The sequence below is a fragment of the Adiantum capillus-veneris genome, chromosome 20, assembly GCF_014529385.1.
Source record: "Adiantum capillus-veneris isolate H3 chromosome 20, ASM1452938v2, whole genome shotgun sequence".
Classification (NCBI taxonomy): domain Eukaryota; kingdom Viridiplantae; phylum Streptophyta; class Polypodiopsida; order Polypodiales; family Pteridaceae; genus Adiantum; species Adiantum capillus-veneris.
Genome location: NC_140950.1, coordinates 140,533,828 through 140,546,816, shown reverse-complemented (window position 1 = coordinate 140,546,816; position 12,989 = coordinate 140,533,828).

The following is a 12,989-nucleotide window of genomic DNA, read 5'->3' as shown; positions in this document are numbered from 1 at the left end:
AGAAGCTTGAGAAAAATAACTACCCTGCATGGAAGTTCAGAATAACAAATTTCCTAAAAGGAAAAGGTTATTGGGACTATGTAGAAGGAGACAATGAAAAGGAACCAGAGATTCCCGAGGCAAATGCTACAGCAGAACAAAGGAAAGCTTTGAGGGACTGGCAACAAGGCCAGAGCAAAGTGATGTATTGGCTTTCTATGAGCATCACAGATGGCATGATGGGCTATCTACAGGATGCTGAAACCCCCGCCATTGCATGGAAAAACTTAGGCAGAGTGTTCGAGGTGAACACCAAGGCCAGGAAGCTTCAACTAAAGTCGGAGCTAAATCAGGTTAAGAGGAACAACCTCTCCATCAATGATTATGCTTTGAAGATCAAGAGTATCATTGAGGCTCTTGGATCTATTAAAGTCTCAGTGGAAGACGATGACATTGTCCGTGCATGCTTGGATGGTCTAGGAGATGAGTATGTACATTTTAGGTCTTCCATGAATACAAGAGACGACATCCCCGTGTTCCAAGATTTGATTTCTATGCTTATTCTTGAGGAGAAGAACCTTGACACATCTTCTTCTCATGGCAGAAATAATTCTGAACAGGCCTTCTATTCTAACTCCAACAGAGGTAGAGGTAGAGGTCGTGGTCGAGGCCCAAGGGGTTGCAGGGGCCAATTTCTGGAAGGTCAATCAAATCAAAACAATACAGGTGGCAGGGGAAACCAGTCTCAAGGCAGGGGGAGTCAAAGAGGTCGTGGTGCAGGATCAAGTAGGCAGCAACATACTCCAGATAGTAGAGAATGTTGGACTTGTGGTGAAAGAGGTCACATGTCACGTGATTGTCCAAAGGGAAAAGCAAGTAGAAAGAGAGAACAGGGCAACTATGCATCTACTAGCAGAGATGCAGATGACAGCAAAAACGAGCGCATGTTTGTTATGCAACATGTAATGAATACAATGACTGCAGAGAATTCCACCCAAGATGATGTTTGGTATGTGGATTCAGGTGCCTCTAATCACATGACGTCTCGTGGAGAGTGGTTTAGAGATATGCGCAAACCAGATGTGTCAGGCTATGTGCAGACAGGAGATGACACAGCTCACCCCATTGCTCATGTAGGGGACATACCTCTAAATACGAAGAGTGGGAAATCAAAGTACTTAGCAGATGTACTTCATGTCCCAAACATTACAAAGAATCTTGTTTCTGTTGGACAAATGGTTGAGCAGGGTTTGCAGGTTCGCTTCAATCCAAATGGCTGTTATGTAGAAGATTTCCAGAATGGCTGTAAGCTGATCACAGAGGGCAAATGTGTGGGCAGAATGTTTACGCTAAATGTAGACATGCCTGAGGTAAAAGCTGCATTATTTGCACAGGGCACAGGTGTTGTGGCTGATGTTGACATTTGGCACAAACGCATTGGCCATGTCAATGAGCAGATATCTAGCGCATCACCAAGCCTACATGGCTAAGGTGATACAGGATGTGGAGCCCACATGTCTCGTGGAGAGTGGTTTAGAGATATGCGCAAACCAGATGTGTCAGGCTATGTACAGACAGGAGATGACACAGCTCACCCCATTGCTCATGTAGGGGACATACCTCTAAATACGAAGAGTGGGAAATCAAAGTACTTAGCAAATGTACTTCATGTCCCAAACATTACAAAGAATCTTGTTTCTGTTGGACAAATGGTTGAGCAGGGTTTGCAGGTTCGCTTCAATCCAAATGGCTGTTATGTAGAAGATTTCCAGAATGGCTGTAAGCTGATCACAGAGGGCAAATGTGTGGGCAGAATGTTTACGCTGAATGTAGACATGCCTGAGGTAAAAGCTGCATTATTTGCACAGGGCACAGGTGTTGTGGCTGATGTTGACATTTGGCACAAACGCATTGGCCATGTCAATGAGCAGAGATTGCGTAGCATGCAATCAAAACAGATTGTAAAAGGTTTGCCCAAATTCAAGGTGGATGGTATGCATAAAGTGTGTGCAGCATGCCAGTTTGGAAAACAGTCAAAGGGCTCATTTCCACATGAGCGCAATGTATGTAAAAAGCCACTTGAGGTGGTGCACACAGATGTTTGGGGTCCAACCGATACTGTAAGTATACATGGTTGCAGGTATTATGTCTCTTTCATTGATGACCATACAAGGAAAGTATGGGTCTACTTCATGCGTAACAAAAGTGAAGTGTTTGGTCACTTTCAAGACTTCAAAGTCATGATTGAGAAGGAGACAGATATGCAAATCAAGACATTGAGGTCAGATGGAGGGGGAGAGTGCTTCTCCAATGATTTTTCAGATTTTCTGCGAATGCATGGTATACACAGGCAGTTTACATGCAGATATACTCCACAGCAGAATGGGGTCGCAGAAAGGAAAAACAGGCACATTGCAGAGGTTGCACGTGCATTGATGAATGAGAAGAACATGCCTCATCATTTCTGGGTTGAAGCTATAAATACAGCCGTGTACATTATGAACAGGACACCTACAGCTGCGGTGCATGATGTAACACCTGAGGAAAAGTTTACAGGTACAAAGCCTGATTTGGCACACTTGAAAGTGTTTGGCTGCATAGCTTACGTGCATGTACCAGATGAGTTGCGTAGGAAATTGGATCCTAAAGCAGAGAAATGTATTCTTGTGGGATATTCCCTTGAACAAAAGGGGTACAGGTGCTACAATCCTACTACACGAGAATTACGAGTGAGCAGAGATGTAGTCTTTGATGAGATGAGCAGCTGGTACAGTAATGCACATGGCACTATTGGGGCTGATGTAAAAGATGATGTGGTTGTACAAAATGTGAGGCCACAGTCACAGGTTTTGAGTGGACCACAAGAGTCCTCTTCTCGTGGCTCTGTTGAGAAACCATGGAATGGTAGACTACGTACGCAGGTTACTCCACCAACAGGTACAGGGAATGTATCACGAAAAGGAAAGGAAAAGGTTGATGAACCTCCCTTTATGGTTGATGCATCATCAGGTTTTTCACATGTAGACATGGATTCAGATGGTTCTGAACAAAGTCTTGATGAGGAATTTGGAATTCCGGCTGTCAGGACACCTGGTGTAAGGAAAGTACAAGAAGATGCTAGAGGGCAAAGGAGTGACCCAGGACCGCGCAGATCTAATAGAGTCAGAAATCCAGTTCAGAAATTGACTTATGATGGGTATCTAGAGCATCACCAAGCCTACATGGCTAAGGTGATACAGGATGTGGAGCCCACATGTTTTGAGGATGCAGTTGGAAATGTGCATTGGGATGATGCAATGAATGAAGAGATGGCTGCATTGGAAGCAAATGACACATGGGAGTTGGTGCCATTGCCAAGTGGCAAGAAAGCTATTGGCTGTAAATGGGGGTATAAAACCAAGCATAAGGCTGATGGTAACATTGAGCGTCACAAGGCAAGGCTGGTCGCAAAGGGTTATGCACAGACGTATGGCATAGACTATGAGGAGACCTTTGCTCCAGTGGCAAAGATGACGACAGTGAGAGCTGTCATAGCAGTGGCTGCATCTAGAGGATGGATTATGCATCAAATGGATGTAAAGAATGCCTTCTTGAATGGTGAGTTGCCAGAGGAAGTGTATATGGATCAGCCACCTGGTTATGTCGATCCAGGTTACCCAGATTATGTATGCAGACTTCTCAAAGCTTTGTATGGTTTGAAGCAGGGCTCTAGAGCATGGTATGACAGGATTGCCAAGTATCTTGTCAGTATTGGTTTTAGGAGAGCTCATGCTGATCATTCACTCTATGTACGTGAGAGTGATGTGGGGATTGTGGTCATTACCATATATGTAGATGACCTTATTATTGTTGGTGACAATGCTATGGAGATTGACCATGTGAAGGGTCTTCTCAAACAGGAGTTTGAAATGAAAGATTTAGGCGAGTTGCGCTACTTTCTTGGCATTGAAGTGATCAGGACTCCAGAGGGTGTATGGCTATCACAGAGACAGTATGCTTTGGACATGTTGTCAAAGTATGGTATGGCTGATTGTAAGCCAATTTCTATTCCCTTGGATGTGAATGCAAAGCTGAGTGCAGAGAAGGGTGATGTTGTTGAGGATGTCAACATGTACAGGAAGATTGTGGGTAGTCTAATCTACTTGACTATCACGAGGCCAGACTTGAGCTACACAGTAGGCTTGGAGAGTCAGTTCATGCAACTTCCGAGGAAGCCACATTTGGATGGAGTACGACGCACACTTAGGTATGTGCAAGGTACTCTTGACTACGCATTGTTCTATGCAGCAGATGCACCATTAGCATTGTATGGGTATACAGATGCAGATTGGGCAGGTAGCATTGTTGATAGGAGATCTACGAGTGGCTTCATGTTCTCTTTTGGGAGTGCTGCTGTTACTTGGAGCAGCAAAAAGCAGCCTACGGTTCCTTTATCGAGCACAGAGGCCGAGTACAGAGGTGCAGCAGTTGCGGCGTGCGAGGTAGCTTGGCTACGCACATTACTTGAGGACTTGGGAGTGCAGGTGGACCAGCAGATTTTCATCCATTGTGACAACCTCAGCAGCATGCAGTTGGCTAGGAACCCAGTGTTCCATGCCAGGACCAAACACATAGAGGTCCATTACCACTACGTTCGAGAGCGAGTGTTGGCGGGCGACATCGACTTGGTCTACATCAGCACAGAGGAGCAGATAGCGGATATCTTTACCAAGGCCCTCGGAGTTGAGAAGCTTCGACGTTTCCGGACTATGCTTGGACTCTGCGACATGCAGAGCTCGAGGGGGAGTGTTGAGATGTCGAGCTCTACACCTTGAGCTGGCATCCACTACGGGTCTTGGCCGCTTACGGCATTTACTCACTGGCGCGTTAGGTGACCGACACGGAGGATCTCTGCCAGTGATTCTACATCTGGACTACACTTATAGTGCCAGCCTAGTACGCTTCTAGCGAGTTCACACTTAGTGACCGCATGTACATATGTGCTACTTTTCAGCTTTAGCACTTAGTCATTTTGTACTCTCTTTTCTGTGAAGAAGAAGAAGAAGCTTTCCATCTCTGTGTGCTTTGTGCTTGTCTTGTGTAGCTCTCTTGCATCCTCATTCTTTACACCCCTTTCCCCTTTTGTGAGAGCTTTAGGTAATTTAATAATTAAACTAAACTCTCATTGGACCCCTTTGCCTCCTGGCCAATAGGAATCAGGCAAGCCATTGGGCTGCTGAATGCTCATTGGACCCCTTGGGAGACTGTCCAATAGTCTTCTAGAGGACTTAATTCTCATTGGTTCTTTTATTAAGTGTTTTTTAAATTAATTAAACTAGATTTACTCTAGCCTAAATCTCATTGGTCCACCTCCAAGGCCATCCAATAGGAATTGGGCACACCTTATGGGCATCTGGGCTAGGGAGCTGACATGTGTCCCTACTTCCCTTTGTGTAAAGGGAGCCTGTGTGTGTGTGTGTGTGTGTGTGTGTGTGTGTGTGTGTGTGTGTGTGTGACTTTCTCTCTCATCCCCTACTCCCAAGGCTCGCCCCCTCCTATGTAGGGATTTGAAAAGACTTTTTGGTCACACACAAAGCATCCAATTTCCCTAGGGTTGACCTTTGGACACAACCTTTGAATTTTGGAACCTTAGCATTTTGGAAGTCTTAATGGGCTGAACCTTAGGGTCTTTTTAGCCCATTGTTGCACATGGCTCTTTTGCAGATGGACCCCCCTTTGGATCCCTATTTTCCCTCCTTTGGATCCCTACTGTGGTCGGTCTGCTAGCTTAACCAATATTCTAGCTTTTTCTCCCCTGGCACTTCCCCACATTAAATGATCATTTTAATATGAGAAAATCATTTAGGAGAATTAGATATTGATTATTATGACATTACCTCTCTCTTGAAATCATAGTCGTCCTCCACTATGGTGTAGAGAAGATAAAGCATATTCATGAGTCCTTTTCTTAGCGGGTAGAGGATCCCTATGTTACCCTACGACATCATTCCACAATGGATGACTAGTCCATTTGGCGCTTGAGAGCCTCAGGCTGCCGCAAGCATGTCTGCACATTAGTCCTATCAATCTTCCATAGTAGAGTGACAAGCTCTACTTGGTGTTTGGGAGACGTCGTCTCCACAAACTTGATCTAAGCATGCATACTACTTCATTTTTGTGCACAATAAAGAAAAAGAGAGTCTTATAAGACAAAAACTTTGTTCATTTTTAACATTTTGTACATTTGCTTACTGTTGGGAAGCATTGTAAGCATTGACAAGGTTTAGGTTATCCTTTAATTGTATGCCTTGCATCCATCTAGCATCTTCAAAAGGATAATTCTTAGACTTAATAAGATATCGACGGATAGTCTTACCACCTCTTAGTACCTTGTCTTCATGTCGGAGAATGGACTCGGGCTGCAGCACCTCCTCTTGGTCCTTGATCTCCGGTGGGTCTTCAATAGTTGGTTCTTGAGGTGGCTCTCCTTTGTAAGGCTTTAATAGGCTCACATGGAAAGCATTGTGTATGAGCCAATGATTGGGCAACTTGAGTTGATAGGCCATCTCATTGATTGGCCTACGAATCTGGAAGGGACCATAGTACCTTTTTGCTAGTTTAGTATAGTACTTTTGGTGGCCCGTAGGATTCTTGCCCGTTGTGTGCCTTAATCGAGCCTTGGGAAACTTTAACAAGACCCAATCGTTTTCTTTAAAGGCTTGGGCTCTTCTGTGCTTGTCAACAGTAGCCTTTTGCCTTTGCTGTGAGATAGAGATAGCATCCTTAATCTTTTGAAAAGATTCTTGTAGGTCTCGGCTATACTCATCTGCAGCAAAGATCTTCCCATGTACTTTAAGTAGCAAGGGACTTTTTGATCTTCCCTCAATTACCTCAAAAGGTGATTTTCCCGTGGAAGTATGTACAATGTTATTGTAAGCATACTCCACTAAGGGTAAGTACTTCTCCCATTGGGATCTTTGATCTACTTCCATTACATCGGCTTTTAGTAGATCAAGAATGGTTAGGTTAGATATTTCACTTTGGCCATCCGTTTGTGGATGATAGGCCGAAGAGAAGTTTAGCCTTGTCCCTAAATTCTCAAAGAGACCCTTCTAGAAATTACTGGTCATTCTAGGATCTCTATCCGACACTATGGACATTGGCAAGCCATGGTACTTGAAAATTTGTGAAATGAAGAGGGTTGCCATTTGATGGGCTTTGATAGTCTTTTTGACAGGTATAAAATGAGCTTGTTTACTGAACCTGTCTACTATCGTCCATATTCCCGTATTCCCATGGATAGACTTAGGCAATCCAAAGATAAAATCCATGGATATGCTCTCCCATGGTGAATTAGGGATTGGCAAGGGTTGAAGCAATCCAAGTTGCTTCCCTCTATCAAATTTTGTCTTTTGGCATACCACACATTTAGAAACATACTCTTGTATGTTCACTTTCATGGTAGGCCAATAGAAATATGTTTCAATTCCCTTTAAGGTAGACTGAATTCCTCTATGCCCCGCATACGGTGGAGCATGAGATTCATACATTACTTTCTCACGTAGTGAGTTAGTAACGCATAGTCTATTACCATAGAGAAGATAAACATCTTGTAAAGTAAATGGTTCTTCTTTCTTCCCTAATGCAAGGGCTGAAATCACATCTCTAAAATCGGGATCAATAGCGTACTCATCTATCATTGAAGATAGATCATTGTGAGTTGCTATGGAAACCGCATTCTCTCGGCCGTCTTGAGAGTGCATCAGCTACTTGATTATGCTTGCCAGCAATGTGAGCAATATGAAAATGAAATTGCGAAAGGAAATTTGCCCACCTCATTTGTTTGTCGGAGAGCTTGGTCTGCGTCATGAAGTACTTAAGACTTTGGTGATCCGTTCGTAGAATGAAAGGAGTCCCCAATAAATAGTGCTTCCATGAGTCTAAGGCATGTAGAACTGCAAGGAGTTCCTTTTCATATATGCCTAGAGCTTGCTCAACAGGGTCGAGCCTTCGACTCTCATAGCCTATGGCGTGCCCTTTTTGGAGCAAAACAGCTCCAGGGCAATCACCACAAGCATCACATTGGACCTCAAATGGTTTTGAGAGATCCGGTAATGTAAGCACAGGTTGAGAGATAAGCTTTTCTTTAAGCTTTTCGAAAGCATTGTTCTGCTTAGCAGACCATGTATACCTAACGCTTTTCTTTGTTAGGTCATGTAATGGTCCCGAAGCGTCTATAGTATGCACACATACCTATAAAGCTTCTTAGTTCATGAAGATTCCTTGGTTTAGGCCATCCTTTTATTACCTCTAACTTTGATGGATCCATTTGGATGCCATCTTGAGAGATAATGTGACCTAAATACTGAATCTCTTGCAAGAAAAATTCACGTTTCTTTCAATTAACATAAAGTTTATTCTCTCTTAAAACTTGAAATATTACCTGGAGATGTTGCTTGTGTTCGTCTAATGAATTAGAGTAGATGATAATATCATCAAAGAACACTCCACTGAAGGTTCGATGAGGCCGGAACAACTTCTCCATCAAGCGGTTGAATGTGGCTGGTGCATTGGTCAAGCCAAAAGGCATGACAATGTATTCGTAAAGACCAAATGTGGTGCGAAATGCGGTCTTTACAATGTCTCGATCAACTATCCTTATTTGATGATAGCCACTTTTTAGGTCAATCCTACTGAAGTAGGTCGATCCTTGTAGCTTATCAAATAGGTCTTCTACCCATGGAACGGGAAACCTATTCTTGATAGTGATCCTATTTAGTGCTCTATAGTCGACACATACGATATGTGCCTTCTTTCTTTTGCACTAATAGCACAGGTGAGCAAAATGGAGATGAGCTAGGCCTAACCATGCCCTTCTCAATTAACTCATGCACTTGCCGCATAATCTCCTCTTGTTGAGCTTGAGAAACTCTATAAGGAGGTTTGTTAGGTGGTGAACTTCCTGGAAGAAGTTCAATTGCATGGTCATCATTACCTCGTTTAGGAGGTAGCTCACAACGGATGTCGTCAATAAAAACATCTTGAAACCCCTTGAGAAAATTGGATAACTCTAATTCCTTTTGGTTGCTTTTATTTTCTTTTGCTAAAGCATTAGGTTCATTTTGAGAATCTTTAACAAAAATCATGTACATGGAAATAGAGCTCTTTATTGACTTGTTGAAAGCTGGTGTATGTACAATGGGGATAGTGTTACAATGGGGATAGTGTTACCCATTTCCTTAGCATCTATATACATGTCTTTTTCCCTGAACTTAAAGGAGATTCTCCTTTTAGGAAATTTAACATCAGCAGCCAGGCGGTCAAACCATGGTGCCCCTAGGATTACATCCTCATGATTGAGAGGAGAGATAAAGAAGTCCTCTTTGTCCACATAGCCTTGGACATGAAGCCTCGATTTCCCGATTAAGGGAGTGACTGAAGCTTCTTGCCCCTTGAAGGCACTGTCTGCGGGTAGGACATCTCCCATCTCGTAAGCTTGTATGCCTAGCTTGGTGGCCAACTCTATAGATATAAAATTGTGAGTAGAACCAGGGTCAAAGAGAATAAAAGCATCATGTTCTCTTACCTTTCCCCAAGCATGGCATAGAGGAGATCCTTTGTGATGAGTTTGGTGAGTCTCCTCCTCTTGGATTTCAACCAAGGAAGCTCTAGGAGGATCTTGGCGGTTGTTTTTTTGGGGACAAGCGCGGTACGCATACCCTTGTTCGCCGCACTTGAAACACCGGTTATCCTTGTGATAACGCTCAAGCTCTTCAAGAGAGAGTTTGTTTTTACCTTTGTAAACTCCCTTCTCTTTAGCTTTGTTGGAGTTGCCCTTAGGAGACTTTTGGACATTGTCCTTCCCCTTAGGCTTGTTGGAACCCTTGTTTTCCGTGGGCTTATTATTTCTTTTAGCCCCCGTTTGGAAATTGATTTGAAAGGCCACCATAGTATGGTGTAGTACCGCCGATATGGTACGTGGCCTTTGGGAGTTGACATACTCTGCCATTTCTTCTGTTAAGCCGCACAAAATTGTTGCTTTTGCTCTCCAAAATCCAACTTTTTGAAGACAGTGGCTTTGAGTTGTAGGTCCCAAAACTTGTCTACATATTTGTGGATGGATTCATAGGGAGAGAGCTTTAAGCTTCGCCATTCGGTGAGTACTTTGTCTTTGGCATCGATGGCCAAAAACTGCTTCATAATGGAAGCTCTTAAAGCTTTCCATGTTCGTGGAGCTTCACCGTTGGCTCGTAGGCTAGACCACCATTGCCTGGCAGACTTTTGAAAGTGCATAGCTACATGGCGTAGCTTAGAGGACTCCGTGAAGCCCTCATCTCCAAACGCCGCATCGAATTGATGGATAAAGGCCAACACTTTGTCCGTAGCACCAAAGGTACCATCATAGGTAAGGAAAGAGATGCTCTTCCCTCCCTCTTTGAATTTCTTCAACTTGGACGACCTTTTCCATGCGGCATAGGATTTCCTATGCCTCTTCTTTTTGATGGTTCAAAGGTTGCACCATCACTTTCTTCAGAAGGTGAAGAATTTGAAGAAGGTGGAGAAGAGGGTTACCTCTTTCTCGCCTTTTTCTTGTCTTGATCTTCGTTGTCTTCACCATCACTTTCATAAGAGGAAGAGGATGAAGAAGATGGAGAAGAGGGTGTTCTCTTTCTGGCCTTTTTCTTCTCTTGCTTTTTATCATCCCTCTTTGAATTATGGAGTAGAGAAGAGAGTGATGGTCTTCTCCGCTTTGGTGGTGATGGAGAGCGTTTAGCCCGCCGTCTTTGTGGAGCCATCTCCGCCGAGGTGGCGGGAGACTCACTTCTTTCTCGTTCCTTCGGTGGAGGCTCTTGAGTTCTCCTTTGGGAAGGAGATGCATCATCAAGAAGTAAATTCTTGAGCCCTTCTCTTCTTCTTCCCGAATCGGAGAGAGACCTCTTTTGGTAGTCTCACAAGGAGGCTTCCTAGGTGTTCTCTTGTCATGGTGATGAGCTTGGAGAAACCCGTGAGCACGGAGCTGCCGTTGCACTTCGCTTTGGAGAGATGGATTGCCCATGGCTTGTTGAAGCCTAGAAACAAGATAGTTAACAAGCATCGGAGCATCATTAGTAGCTTGCTCATTAGCAAAATCAAAGTTGTCAACATTAATTTCACTCTCTTTTTTATTGTAAGCCATTCTAACAGATTTTAGGTGTAAACTTTTTAGGTGTACTTTGGCACTTCAAGCCCTGGTTGCTACTCCTCTTTACCCCTTTAGAAAAAGCACTCAAGCTACTGTACCCGCGACTCGAATACCATTAATTGCAAGGAATAGAAGAGAGGGTCTTTCGACACCAAAACAGCACCAGCTCCTGTCAAGCTTGTAATAGCTCAATAGTGGTTAAGGCGTAGGCAAGCCCCGTAGGACTCCACTATTATGACCATAGCTCTCGACGGTGATGCCCCGTTAACTGCACGAAGGCAGGCGCACTGCAAGGCTGAAAAATCCCTATTCTACTTACTCACAGGGAATTAATAATACCAACCATTTATAGCTAGCTTGAGGACCTCCCTTCTTGAGCAAGAAAAGAGAAACCTTGTGCTCTGATACCAATGTAACATTTAATGGTCTAAAAACTTATGTGTAGCGGAAATTAGCATGAACATAGTGGGCATTTCATTAGAATAGATTCCTAATGAGAATTACAAGAGTGCTTGGGTGGAGAGAGCAACAAAAAGCATAACACCTAGCTAGATAGCATCAACAATACTTCAAAAGAGAGAGAAATTAAGCTATTGACAACAGTTGAGGACCGGATTTGCATGGAGTCGGTCCCCCCTCCAAAAGGCTTTGTATTATGGTTTCTCCCATCAAGAGAGACATTGTACAATACAATTCTTTGTGTTCCTTCAAGACTAGCTAGTGCAATGAAGATGAAAGCTTCATGCACTAAGCAAAACACTTAGCAAACACAACTTTAATTATCCCCGTTCTCAGACCCAAGACCTCACACACCTTCGAAGATGGTGAGAGCTAGCAGGGTATGAGAGTAGATTGAGAGGAAGAAGGAGTATCTTACGAGAAAGATGTACATCTCCTCACATAATCACTCATATTAGCATAGCTTAGCTTAGTAATTAGCATGGTAGAGGAGATGAGCATGCATTGAAGCTTGGCTCTTGGTTGGATTTGCATCCACACGCCAAGAGTGTGTCGATGTAGGCTTCTATCTCACAAGCTTGGAGTAGGTGATGAGCTCTCCATTAAAGCTTGGGAAGAGATAGTCTTCTCTTTCTTCACACATGAGATTGTGTGAGTGTGTGTGTGATAATGCCTTGCAAAAATCAGCCCCCTCTCTCTCTTGGGCGAGCCCTCTTGTTATCTCCCCATTGGCCCTCCCCAAGTCAAGCCAATGATTATTAAGCAGCATAAGTGATAGCCTATTGACATGTGTCCCCCTTTCCCCTTTTGTGAGAGCTTTAGGTAATTTAATAATTAAACTAAACTCTCATTGGACCCCTTTGCCTCCTGGCCAATAGGAATCAGGCAAGCCATTGGGCTGCTGAATGCTCATTGGACCCCTTGGGAGACTGTCCAATAGTCTTCTAGAGGACTTAATTCTCATTGGTTCTTTTATTAAGTGTTTTTTAAATTAATTAAACTAGATTTACTCTAGCCTAAATCTCATTGGTCCACCTCCAAGGCCATCCAATAGGAATTGGGCACACCTTATGGGCATCTGGGCTAGGGAGCTGACATGTGTCCCTACTTCCCTTTGTGTAAAGGGAGCCTGTGTGTGTGTGTGTGACTTTCTCTCTCATCCCCTACTCCCAAGGCTCGCCCCCTCCTATGTAGGGATTTGAAAAGACTTTTTGGTCACACACAAAGCATCCAATTTCCCTAGGGTTGACCTTTGGACACAACCTTTGAATTTTGGAACCTTAGCATTTTGGAACTCTTAATGGGCTGAACCTTAGGGTCTTTTTAGCCCATTGTTGCACATGGCTCTTTTGCAGATGGCCCCCCCTTTGGATCCCTATTTTCCCTCCTT